Source organism: Anabrus simplex, chromosome 7 (genome assembly GCF_040414725.1).
Source record: "Anabrus simplex isolate iqAnaSimp1 chromosome 7, ASM4041472v1, whole genome shotgun sequence".
Lineage (NCBI taxonomy): Eukaryota > Metazoa > Arthropoda > Insecta > Orthoptera > Tettigoniidae > Anabrus > Anabrus simplex.
Genome location: NC_090271.1, coordinates 229,741,692 through 229,754,511, shown reverse-complemented (window position 1 = coordinate 229,754,511; position 12,820 = coordinate 229,741,692). Strand labels below are relative to the sequence as shown.

At 41.0% G+C, this 12,820-nt stretch overlaps 1 protein-coding gene across 2 annotated transcripts in view; it reads right to left on the bottom strand.

Annotated features, from left to right (window-relative positions):
* The window catches only part of LOC136877498 (nuclear pore complex protein Nup93), a 262,104-nt gene extending 254,194 nt beyond the window's left edge, over positions 1–7,910 (bottom strand). The window contains exon 1 of one of the 2 annotated variants that reach the window (XM_067151599.2): positions 7,822–7,910. The gene's annotated coding sequence lies outside the window, so the exon portion shown is untranslated. Of the gene's footprint in view, positions 1–7,685; positions 7,736–7,821 lie in introns of those variants that run through there. The other variant, XM_067151600.2, reaches the window with a different exon arrangement.
* Positions 7,911–12,820: the final 4,910 nt, after the last annotated feature.

Below are 12,820 nucleotides of genomic sequence, written 5' to 3'. Positions count from 1 at the left end.
ATGTCCTTAATGTAGGTCTCAATTCTTTCTATCAACTGTCCGGTACACTTAATATAGAAATACATTACTTAAGGATTTATAGCAGAGAGCGTATGGGTAGCAAAAGGAAGTGACGACAGAATAAGTATCGTTGTCTCACAAGCACTGAAACGAGGAGAATTGAGCAGAAATGCTGAAGGATTTAACATTTTTCCTTCTTTTCTTTTTTCCGTAGAAAATGATTTTCGTGTGAATGTCAGCTTTTCCGTAATAATTTCCACTTTGACCGTAATGCCGTAATCGTGAGGTGAAATCCGTAATAATTACGGACAATCCGTAATAGTTGGTACCTCTGCTGATGGAAGTGTTGTTTTGCAAATACTGTAGCACAGTTGTAACCGCGACTAAAAAGTATAAAATTCAACATCTTCAAACAACGAAACACAGTAAACTGAAAGAGGTAAACTTGAAACAAATGAATCAACAATTAAGAAAAATTACATTCCTGAGCTTTGTAAAGTAATGTTAGGTAAACTGAGAGACAAAGCTGAGGGAAAATATATGCGCGCCTCACTAAACAACGGACGTGGATCAAAGATATGTAGCTAACTTCATGTTTGGAATTTTAAGAGAGGAAGAAGAGAGAGACAAAGCATATCTACTAAATATGGCTGTGTTACCTAAGGTGAATCACTGAAGTTGCTGCATTTTTCAATGATGCACTTTCTTGTTTGCGGCCATCAGGCATTCTTTACAATCATGTTCTCGTGGCCTGCACTGCTGCTGCACCTTACATGTGTAAAGCCATGAGAGTTCTTGGGATATTATATCCCAAGATGATACACGTCACATGTGTAGCACATGGACTTTGAGTCGCCGAAGCAGTCCGGGCTTCCTTTCCAGAAGTAAACGCATTGATCTCTACAGTGAAAAGAGTGTACCTGAAGGCTCCAAGTCGCAAGACATTCCTTTTGGATGCAGTTGGTTATGTGCTGCTCCCGCCTTCACCAGTTCATACAAGTTGGGGAACGTGTTTAGTATGCCGATTATTTTGAGGTAGTAAAAAAGGTAGTTGAAGACCTCTATTCTGAAAAAGCTGGTTCTAATAAAGAAGCTCAAGAAGTCCTGAACAAAGTTGCTGTTCATGAGCAACTTATATTTATTAGTTCCAATAGAAATTGCATACATTTAGCCATCAAGAAATTACAAGAAAAAGAGTTGCCTCTTCACAGTAGTATTAAAACTGATGAAGTTGAACAATCCCTAATGAAACTAACTAATCAAGTTTTCTCGAAAAACTTGCAGAGTGTAGTGCTAGAAAACTCCGCTCTCCTCAAAGCATTTCTGGTGTTATCCACGGCAAAGGTAAATTTGACAGTGCATCGATACGAAAAATCTCTGATTTTGTCAAGTTGGAGTGTGCTCCAACTGTGGCATATGATGTGAAGAATGTGTTTTCAGAGTACAAAGTCATTTTATTTGAAAATAGGCACAAGTTTGTGTTTCAAACACCTTAATTAAGCATAATCAAGGTGTTTGAATTTCATTGACAAACTGGAGCACTTTATTGTGGTACGGTACGTAATTATTTTTTATTTTGGCGATTTTTAATGTGTAACAATCACTTCTTACAACATAAACTGATAATTAGCATCAGATACCGGTATATGTTTGTTTCTAACACATATTTTGAAAATTTTTAGTACATATCTGCATGCATATTTTGACATTTTTAAGTGCATAATTTTTGAATACTGGTCATTACTATATCCTTCACCGAGCTTGATAGCTGCAGTCGCTTAAGTGCGGCCAGTATCCAGTAATCGGGAGATAGTGGGTTCAAACCCCACTGTCGGCAGTCCTGAAGATGGTTTTCCGCGGCTTCCCATTTTCACACCAGGCAAATGCCGGGGTCGTACCTTAATTAAGGCCACGGCCGCTTCCTTCCGATTCCTAGGCCTTTCCTATCCCATCGTCGCCGTAAGACATATCTGTGTGGGTGCGACGTAAAGCCACTAGCACAAAAAAAAAACCCTATATCCTTCCCATATTCCCAGCTCTTTTCCATGATCTATCTCAGAAAGAAAATGGGCTCTACTGTTGATCTTCCACTTCTGAATCCAAATTGTTCCCCTTGTAACTGATTTTCCACCTTTTCTCTAATTCTTCTTTCCAATATCTTGGCAACATGAGAGTGGATACCGGTAGTGATTCCTCGGTAGTTACTACACATCTTGTCTCCTTTCTTGAATATTGGGTATTATAACCACCTTTTCCCAATCCACAGGCACTTCTCTCTCTCTCCACACACACTTGAGTATTCTATAAGCCCTCTGGAGTCCCGCTGATCCTGCAGCCATGATCATTTCTATGGCTACTTCACCTTCTCCCCATCTTCACCTTTTTAACTGCCCATTTCACCTCTGTCATTGAAATATCTGATTCCTTCTCTAGTACTTCTATTCCTGCTGTGTGAATGATATGTTTCTCATATTCAGCAGTTCACTGAGATATTATTTCTATCTGTTCATTATCTCTTCTGGTTTTGTCAGTATTACTGAATCCTGTATTCACAGTTTCACTTGTACAGTTTTTTATAATTCCAAATAATAACTTTTCCCCACAGTTCAAATCTTCCTTTACTTCCTGGGTGAATGTTTGCTTGCCAACTTTTCTTCAGCTACTACTTTTTTGCAAACTTTTTTCACTTCCATGTATCAGGCTCTACACTCTTCAGTCTTTTGTGTTTTCCATTTCTTCCAAGCTTTCTTCTTTTCCTTTACTTTATCTTTCACTCTATCATTCCACTATGTTGTCTCTTTTTCTCTTACTTTTCCTGATGTTCTGCCACATGTTTTCTCTGCAACTTTACAAATGCACTCCATTCTTGTTCAACATGACTAATATCTGTACTTGGTATCATTTTTTAAAATTCTTTCATGAACCTCCTTTTCCTTTAATCTCCAGTTCCTAATATTCCTCACTTTTTTTTCCTTGTAGTTTTGTGACCTTGCCTACTTTCAACTTTGCTATCACTGCTCTATGGTTACCCCCAAAGACTTCCTCACACATAGCTGTAACATCTATAAGATTTTTCCCATGTCCTTTCCCCACTAATACGTAATCAATCAACATATCAGTTCTTCTGTCTCCCCATCTATACCTGGTAATCATCTGGCTATTTTTCTTCCTGAACCATGTGTTTCCTATTATTAGTTGGTTCCTCTGGCAGAAGTCCATTAACATATCCCCTTCTTAATTCTTGTCACTATTTCCATTTGGCCCCAGAATCTCTTCTCTTCCCACTTGTGCGTTCAGATCTCCCATTATAATTACTTCCTTGTCGTCTATGCATTTCTCCACTTCTTTACGGAATTGTTCTGTATTCTCTACTTTATTTCCAGTTTGTGGAGCATACAACTGGAACAGATCCCATGATCCTGTCTCAAACTGTGTCCTTGCTATGATCCTTCCGTCATTGATCTTCTTCACCTCTTCGACATATTCCAGGGCATCCTTTCTAATGCTCATTCCTACTCCATTTATTGCATCCTGTTCTCTACTGTCAAACAGCCGATACCCTTCCTTCAGTTTTCTTTCCCCTCGTCCTCCCCATTTTTTATCACTAAGACCAAAGATAACTATGTCCTCCTCTTTCATGAACTCTTATCTGCTCTTTGGTCTTGTCTGTCAGGGTTAGGATATTGATCGTCATGATTCGGATATACCATGTGGTTCACCAGGCCCTTGCGATTTAGTTTTATGCATCCCGCCACTTTTACGACAGTTCTGAAATACATTGGTCCCTCTCACTAAACCGGGGTAATATAATTTTTTTTTTGCTTTACGTCGCACCGACACAGATAGGTTTTATGGCAACGATGGGATAGGACAGGCCTAGGAAGTGGAAGGAAGCGGCTGTTGCCTTAATTAAGGTACAGCCCCGGCATTTGCCTGGTGTGAAAATGGGAAACCACGGAAAACCATCTTCAGGGCTGCCGACACTGGGGCTCGAACCCACTATCTCCCGATTACTGGATACTGGCCGCACTTAAGCGACTGCAGTTATCGAGCTCGGTCGGGGTAATATAATGAGATGTGTGTTTACAGAATAGAAAACAGCAAGAATCATGAACGCCGCTATTAATTCATTATGGGTACCTCGAATTAACCTGTAAAATGAGCACAGATACGAAGAACACATACCTTACAACAGGAGGTGCACACACAGGCCAGGAGCAGGTATTGTATAGGCCGGAAATTTGCACTGCATGTCAGCCTCACAATAGGTCACGTGGCAGGGGTACGGTAGGAGTTGTAATAGCGGACGGTGCTCGAAGGTTCAAATCCCACACAAGTATTTGTTATTTATTTTTCCGCCAACTGCCTGGGATGTGGTATGGTTGCATACTTGATAGCTTCCACAGACTGATTTGTTTATTCAGCCCTGTAATGTGCCGTGTGTATCGTGGCATGGGGTACTGAGCTGAGCTAGACGAGAATGAGGTGAAGACGGTCTGTGGCTAGGACACAGGCAACCAATTAACTACAATGTACATTCCAAACTTCGAAGACCACAGGTAGGGCAAACTGTACCCTATTGGAACAATAACAGCATGTGACGGCAGGTAGGAAAGAAGTCGCGTGAAATCCCCTCCTTTGAAGCAAGGCACAACATAACACAACAGAAAGCTTATTCACTGCCTTGTGATGTATCCCAGCGACGAGTATGTGGATACGTTACTCATCTATGGAGAAACTAGAAAGAATGCACACCAGGCATAATGCCTGTATCAGAAACACTATCCGGATAAACAACAACTGATAGGCATGACATTTCGGAGTGTGGAAAGACGACTGCGGGCTACTGCCACCCAGAGGACATGGCCTGTTCGAGATCATCCCATGGCATCTGCTCGCAATGAAGAGATTGTGTTGGATGTTGTCTGACATAACCCTCACACTAGCACATCGGCCATTGCATGGGAGACGAACATCAGCCGGGCATTTGTTATGCGGATATTGCATACCCAGCGGTTTCACCTGTACCATCTGCACTTACACGAGCTCCATGGTCATGATTTCGAAGCATAGGTAGCATTCTGTCAATGGACCTTACAGCATGTGGACACTGATCCTGCCTTTTTAGCGACCATATTATTTACAGACAAAGCGCGGTTCCACAACAATGAAACCATTCACATAATATACATTACTAGAGTGTGGATAATCCCCATTGGGCACGACGGGCAACTTTTCAGGTACAGTGGGGCATGAACATATGGTGTGGCATCATGCGTAATCCTCTCATTGGTCCCCCTTTCTTCAAGACACCTCTGACGGAAGAACACTATCAGCGGTTTCTCCAAGATGACCTACTACCATTCTTGGAACATGTGCCACTCCTTGACCACTGCAGGATGTGGTTTGAACATCATAGAGCTCCACCGCATGCGGCAGTGGTTTCCAGAACCATCTCCATGCAACGTAACCTGATAAATGCACAGGAAGGGAAGGATCTGTCCCCTGGTCTGTCAGATCCCCGAACTTATGCCCCTAGATTATTTCCTGTGAGATCATGTAAAACAACTGGTGTATGCACAGGAGCCAAGAAATCCTGATCGCCTTAGATAGCTATCACTGAGGCAAGCCGATCCATTGCGCTGGAGATGTTGCAACGTGCCGCATGGTCCTTACAACATCAAGCGCAGCTCTGTATCGACCAGGGAGATCGTCATTTCGACCAGGTGCCGCGTTAAAAGATGTACATAACTGAAATCCTATCACATATTTCCTACCCTCTTCCAACCCACCTCTATACTATATCCCACCATATGAATGGCCCTTTTCAGGGCCAAAACAAATCGGTCTGTGAAAACAATTACATATGCAACTTTACCCCCATTCCCGTCAACCAGCTGTAAAAATAAAAATACTTGCATGGAATTCGAATCTTCAAACACCGTCCACTATCACAACTCCCACCGTGCCCCTGCCCGGTGAGCTATTGCGAGGCTTGAGATGAAACACACAGTTTCCAGTCTATACAATACCTGTTCCTGGTCTGTGTGTGCACCTCCTGTTGTAAGGTACATATTCTTTGGATCTGTGCTCATTTTATGGGTTCATTTGGGGTACTCACAATGAACTAATAGTGGCACTCATGATTCCTGCCAGTTTTTAGCCCATAAACACGCATCTCATTATATTATCATAGTTTAAGGAGAGGAGCGGACAACCTAGCATTTTCCGAGGCCACACCATATTTGCACTCATTTTTAGATTGTTATTACGATGGGTTTGAGACTTCCAAAGGCATTTTAGAGCTGCTGCCAGCAGATGATGAGGCTACTCCTAAACTGGAGTACAGACGCCTTCTCCAGTCACCCCTAAACTGGGGACAAATGCTGCTTGATGGGTTCCCGAGTCATTTCCTACAACGAGGCGTCCATCACCCCACCAAAGAGAACTCGGCCACCCGAAGCCGTTGGTCCGCTTAGGGGTCGAGTTATTTCTTGCAGCCTGTACGATCTACTGTATAACCATAGCAGACTGGATCGGCCAGACATTTTCTGGGACAGTTAGTACGGTATCCACTGTAATCAAACCTGAGAAGTAAAACTGGACAATTATTTACGAATTCGATGATATGCACAGTGCCGTAGATATAATATTATTTTATTGCAGCCAATGGCCAAAAGATATTTACATTAATAACACATTAGTCATCTTTGCAAAAGGCTGTCATCGATTTGCGCCGAGAAGTACAAATCATGGCATGATAACATTCACAGCTCTTACCACACTGTTCACATACACAGTCCATGTCTGGTTGATGGAATTTCTTAGTTTTACACAGCTTATAATGAAATCCGTGTATTGCAAAGTGTGTAATCAAGTGTCTGAGCTCATATCCTTCTCCTTGCCAGTCTTTGTAAATCATTGCGTCCATCAAGTAAAATTCGCTCCATATGTCTCTCTTCTTTGCTCTTAATTTCTCTATGAACTGTAGATATGTTGGTGTAGTTGGTAGCGGTAGGTGACAACGGAGATCCTCTACGTAGAAAGGTTCGCGAGTTAACTCATATACAAGCCTTGAAGGCATATACTTCGAGACACATAGTGCCTTTTTCAGAAACGTAGCTTTCACTTTTTCTAGTTGCTCGAACTTTTCATTTTTAGATGCGGCCATACAATTTCTAATCCATAGGTGATCACTGGTGAGACTTTGAGGTCAAATAATTTCAGGGCTGTTTGTAGACAACTTATTCAGATTCTGTACGTCGTTGATGGCTTTGACTGCCGTAGATATCAAACGCTAATGTAACTGGAATCACATTTTTCGTCGCCAACTTGCGATGTTTTCAAAATAAGTATACGGCACATTTATGTTATAAAACAATAACAGAAAAAAAAAAGAACAACATCTCAAGGAAGAAAGTGTACACACATATCTACCTAAAGACACAACAATAACCTATTACCATTTAAAAAATGTAGAATGACATAATTTTATCAACAGATCAAGAAACACTTGCGAGGTACCGCAGTCTATTCTGGAAGTCATAATTAGTCCACCAATGAAGCTAAAATGAAGCTGAAGATTATGGGGATAGTATTTCTTATGTCGCAAATGTTTAGTCTTTCAAACAAGTTTAATCAGCTATCGTATCTCTCTATAAGCTGTTCCAATATCATAAACTTGCCAGTATTGTGTTGAAAAGTGAGGTTACGGTAGCCAACTATGTCTAGATATCTATTCACTCTGAAGAAGATATACCACCCCACAACAAGCTGGACAATATTACTACTAAATAATTTAATTCATCACATCTCACTTACCTCAAATTATCAAGACGTATCAATTACATGAACAGGAGAAACTGACACTACCTCCCGCCATCAAAACCAAATAACGAAAGCAAAGAGAATGTACAAATACCAAGGAATATAAAACAAATAACATTTAGATATTGAATTTGAAGTATTTATTATTATCTTGTGGAGCAAAAAAATCGTGACCAAAGATGATTTAGCTCACCGACCTGGAATGCTTTTAAATGAGAATGAAACATAAACGATAGATAACTGCCTAAATGACATTTAAAATACATCAGTTAAAAGCATCCAGAAAGAAATGAGTTAAATGTATGATAGACAAGGACGAAGACAACTTAACAAAGAGGTAACCGACCTTAACATCGCGTGAAATTAAACTGAGCGAAGTTGACCTCAGCAACCTCAATCAATCAATCAATCAATCATCACAGATCTGCATTTAGTGCTGCCACCCAGATGGCAGATTCCCTACCAGTTGTTTGAATAGCCATTTCTTAAATTATTTCATAAAATTTGGAAATTTATCGAACATTTCTGTGAACCCTTAAAAGTTGCACTCAAGCTTATTCAACTAATAACGTCATCCCACTGACAGTCGGGAACATACTGCTTAGTCGAGCAGTTCGTCTCCTTACTCCCATTTTTTTCAAGCACGAAGTTTGCAGCATATTCGTAACACTACCCCTTTGTCGCAAATTACCCAGTACAAATCGTGCTGGTTTTCTTATCTCTTCCCGTTCTCGAATCAAGTAATCCTAGTGTCGGTCCAGTACATTGGAACTACACTGTGATTGGGGTCTTACCAATGACTTGTACGCCCTCTCCTCTACATCCTTAATACAATTCTTATATACCCTCATAACCATACAAAGATACCAGTAACCTTAATTTTCAACCTCATTAATGTGATTACCTCATTGGAGAGCATAATGCTACTCTTTCATCGGAAATCACCCAGAACAAATCGAGCTACATTTCTTTGGATTTTTTCTTGTTCTCGAATCAAGTAATCCTGGTGAAGATGCCATACACTGGAACCATACTCTAGTGGGGTTCTTACCAGAGACGTATATACCCTCTCCTTTACATCCTTACTACAACCCTTAAATACCCTCTTAACCATGTGTACCCTTTGTTTACAATCCTGTTAATGTGATTACCCTAATGAAGACCTTTCCTTATATTAACAGCTAGGTACTTACAGTGACCCCCATCAGGAACTTTCACCTCATCAACGCAGCAATTAAAACTGAGAGGACGTTTCCTATTAGTGAAACCCACAACCTGACTTTTAACCCCGTTTATCATGATACCATTAGGCCTACCTGCATTCCATTTCACAGCATTTCCGAGGTCTTTTTGCATTTTCTCACAATCTTGTAATTTATTACTCCATACCGTATAACGTCATCCGCGAAAGGCCTTACCTCTGATTCCAGTTCTTTACTCATATATAAATATATAAGAAAACATACTGCATTGAGGAATTCCCTTCTTAATGATTACAGGATCATAATGCTTCACCTATTCTAATTCTATGAGTTTTATTTTCTAGAAATAAAGCCATCCACTCGGTCACTCTTTTGTCCAGTCCAATTACACTCATTTTTTTCCAGTAGTCTCCCCTGACCTATCAAATGCTTTAGATTGGTCAATCTCGACACAGTCCGTTTGACCTTCTGAAACTAAGTTACCGGTACCGGTATCTGCTATATTTTGCTGGAATCTTAACAAGTTGAGCTTCAGTGAAATAACCTTTCCTAAACCCAAACTGCCTTCTATCGAACCAGTTATTAATTTCGCAAACATGTTTAATAGAATCAAAAAGAACGCTTTCCCAAAGCTTACATGCAGCAGATGTCGAGATGAATTAGAAAGATAGCAATAGAGACAGGGAATCTGCCACCTGGGTGACTGCCCTAAATGCAGATCAGTATTGATTGATTGATTGATTGATTGATTGATTGATTGATTGATTGATTGATTGATTGATTGATTGATTCCTTATTCCAATATTTATCAAAGAATGTGTATGATAAATTTCCATATTCTCTAAAATCATTTAAGAGAAAATTAAGTAATCAACTGATAGGGAATCTGCCACCTGGTCGGCAGTCCTAAATGCAAAAAAGAAAAAATGAAATGGCATATTGCTTTAAGTGCCGGGAGTGTCCGAGGACGTGCTCGGCTCGACAGGTGCAGGTCTCTGGATTTGACGTCCGTAGGCGACCTGCACGTCGTGATGAGGATGAAATGATAATGAAGACAACACAAACACCCAGCTCCCGTGTCAGCGAAGTGAACCAATGATGGTTAAAATTCCCGACCCTGCCGGGAATCGAACCCTGGACCGCTGTGACCAAAGGCCAACACACTAACCATTTAGCCTTGGAGCCACAGACCTCGCACAGGCAGCCTCACCTGCTGTGCTGAACAGAGGCCTTGTCGGGGGATGGGAAAGTTGGAAGGGATAGACAAGGAAGAGGGAAGTAAGTGGCAGTGACCTTAAGTTAGGTACGATACCATGAAAAACCACTTCCAGGATGGTTGAGGGGGGAATCGATCCCCCCTTCTACTCAGTTGGCCTCCCAAGGCTGAGTAGATGCCGTTCCAGCCCTCGTACCACTTTTCAAATTTCGTGGCAGAGCCGGGAATCGAACCCGGGACTTCGGGGGTGGCAGCTAACCACTACATCACAAAGGCGGACGTCAACCTTTAACTACTGTATCTTAATTCGCTCAGAGAGCATCAAAAACATACCATTTTATAGCTTTTTTTACGTTTTGTTATTTACCTCCCCCAAACTCTCGGTACTTGTTATCGTCTATAAATTCCTATAACCCTCTCCCTATTTCTAATTCCCAAACGTAGCTATGGCCTACCGTTATAAAGTTAAATCTCGTGAGTCAGTTGGCGAGGACAGACAACAGAAAGTAGTTGAAACTGTTTCTGTGAGGAAATTCATTTATCACTACAATTTAAGCCATACCGGGCGAGTTGGCCGTGCGCGTAGAGGCGCGCGGCTGTGAGCTTGCATCCGGGAGATAGTAGGTTCGAATCCCACTATCGGCAGCCCTGAAAATGGTTTTCCGTGGTTTCCCATTTTCACACCAGGCAAATGCTGGGGCTGTACCTTAATTAAGGCCACGGCCGCTTCCTTCCAACTCCTAGGCCTTTCCTATCCCATCGTCGCCATAAGACCTATCTGTGTCGGTGCGACGTAAAGCCCCTAGCAAAAAAAAAAAAAAAAAAATTTAAGCCATCTCGATACAAGCAATAAAGCTCTACCTACAGGAATGGAAGGTAAAGGATTCCGCTATACGTAATCTCGGGAGTAAGTTGAACAGTATGGTACTTCTATGCCCGGACACCTTTGCCCCCAAGAATTAACCTATGTAGGCTGAGTGAACCTCAGGGCATGTGCCTCTTTAGAAACGGAAATCTCATTTGTAAATCTTTTGACTTCTTGACGAGAAATTGAAACCACGTCCTTCTGGGTGAACCGAGAACGTCTTTATCGCCTTGGTAAGGAAGATCATTTATATAACTACAAGGTGCCGATGAAAATACAGTATGCTGATATCAGTGTTGAAGTCCGGTGGTCGTCCTGTTTTCAAGATAATGGGTTCGATTCTGGCTTAGGTCACCGACATTTGAGAGTAACCCTCTGGGTGACCTGACCCATGGCTCATCGGTGAAATAAAAGTCACTGAACCAACCAAAGTAACGCATAATAATTCATATTTTCAAAGGAATGGTTTTAGTTAATTGTACCAAATAATACTCTGATGAACATGCATGGAAAAAACTTAAGCGGTTTCACTGAAATTAACACATAGTTCAACTTACTTTGCCTTATGATTTATTACTGTCATATTGCGTAGAAACGAGTTAACAACTCTTGTAGTGGTGATTGCGAATTAAGAGGGGGGGGGGGGGAGGCTGGCAAAATGTACAGACAAGAAAAAGTACCCGGGTTTGTTAATAATTAAACAAAATAAAGGAACGAATTAGATGATAAGACAACAGGGTTTGTACAAATGGCTTTTTTTATAATTCCTAGTTCCAGGTGGCTAAAATGGAATAAAAATGTAATGTTTTCTCTCACCGCTCCCATAATCGCCACCATTTGTTAGCTATACGTAATGCATTACATTTACTTTTTTAACATTTTTACTCACAGTCGATATCATACATATACATGCACATACAGAGGTAGTAAGAAATGCAGTGCGAATCAACCATATAAAATTATAACGTAAGCTGTTACATACGACGTAATTGTGAGCATATTATTATTTTACGAAGGCCGCTGACCATAGTAGTTTTGTTTACGCTGTTGGCAATTGCTTGCGGAAATTGTGACCCGTCGACAGGTGTACCTGTCCTCTACGTTTGCTAGCGCTATGCGGTATACTATAGAACTACTTCGAACCGGCGTCTTCTATAGTTTATTTACCCTGAACATACATTAGCGCGATCATAGAGTTCAACTATTCTGAAGAGATCTTAGTTGAATTTTGTATATGGTTCGTTTTTCGTGACTATCAGAATGGAAAGCGAAAATAAAGTTGTACATACTGTATGTTTACCGAATAAATGTCGGACTGACTAGCTTATCCGTTATAGTTATGGATTTTGTTAACAGGTGTCGTGATAACGGGCAAGTAGAGAGAAAGCGAATAATTACGGAATATCTAGATAGGGAAGGCAGGTGCATAATACACTGATAAGCCTTAATAAGTTCAAACATTGCTTACCGGGTGCTGAGACTCGAGGTTAATGATAAGAGTTCGTCGTGGAATTATCAACATTGTATTGATCATCAGAGTTATTGGTAGTTTTGTGACATTTATTAGACACCTTAAATTTCTCGGTATCTTTTAAAGCCCTTTGTACAATTACTAACCGCCGAGATGGAACGTGGCTACTTCAGTAGTTTCATTGATCGTTGGTTACTATGGTTGGATATGCGCAGTGACGTAAATTTCCTTCAGTCGCT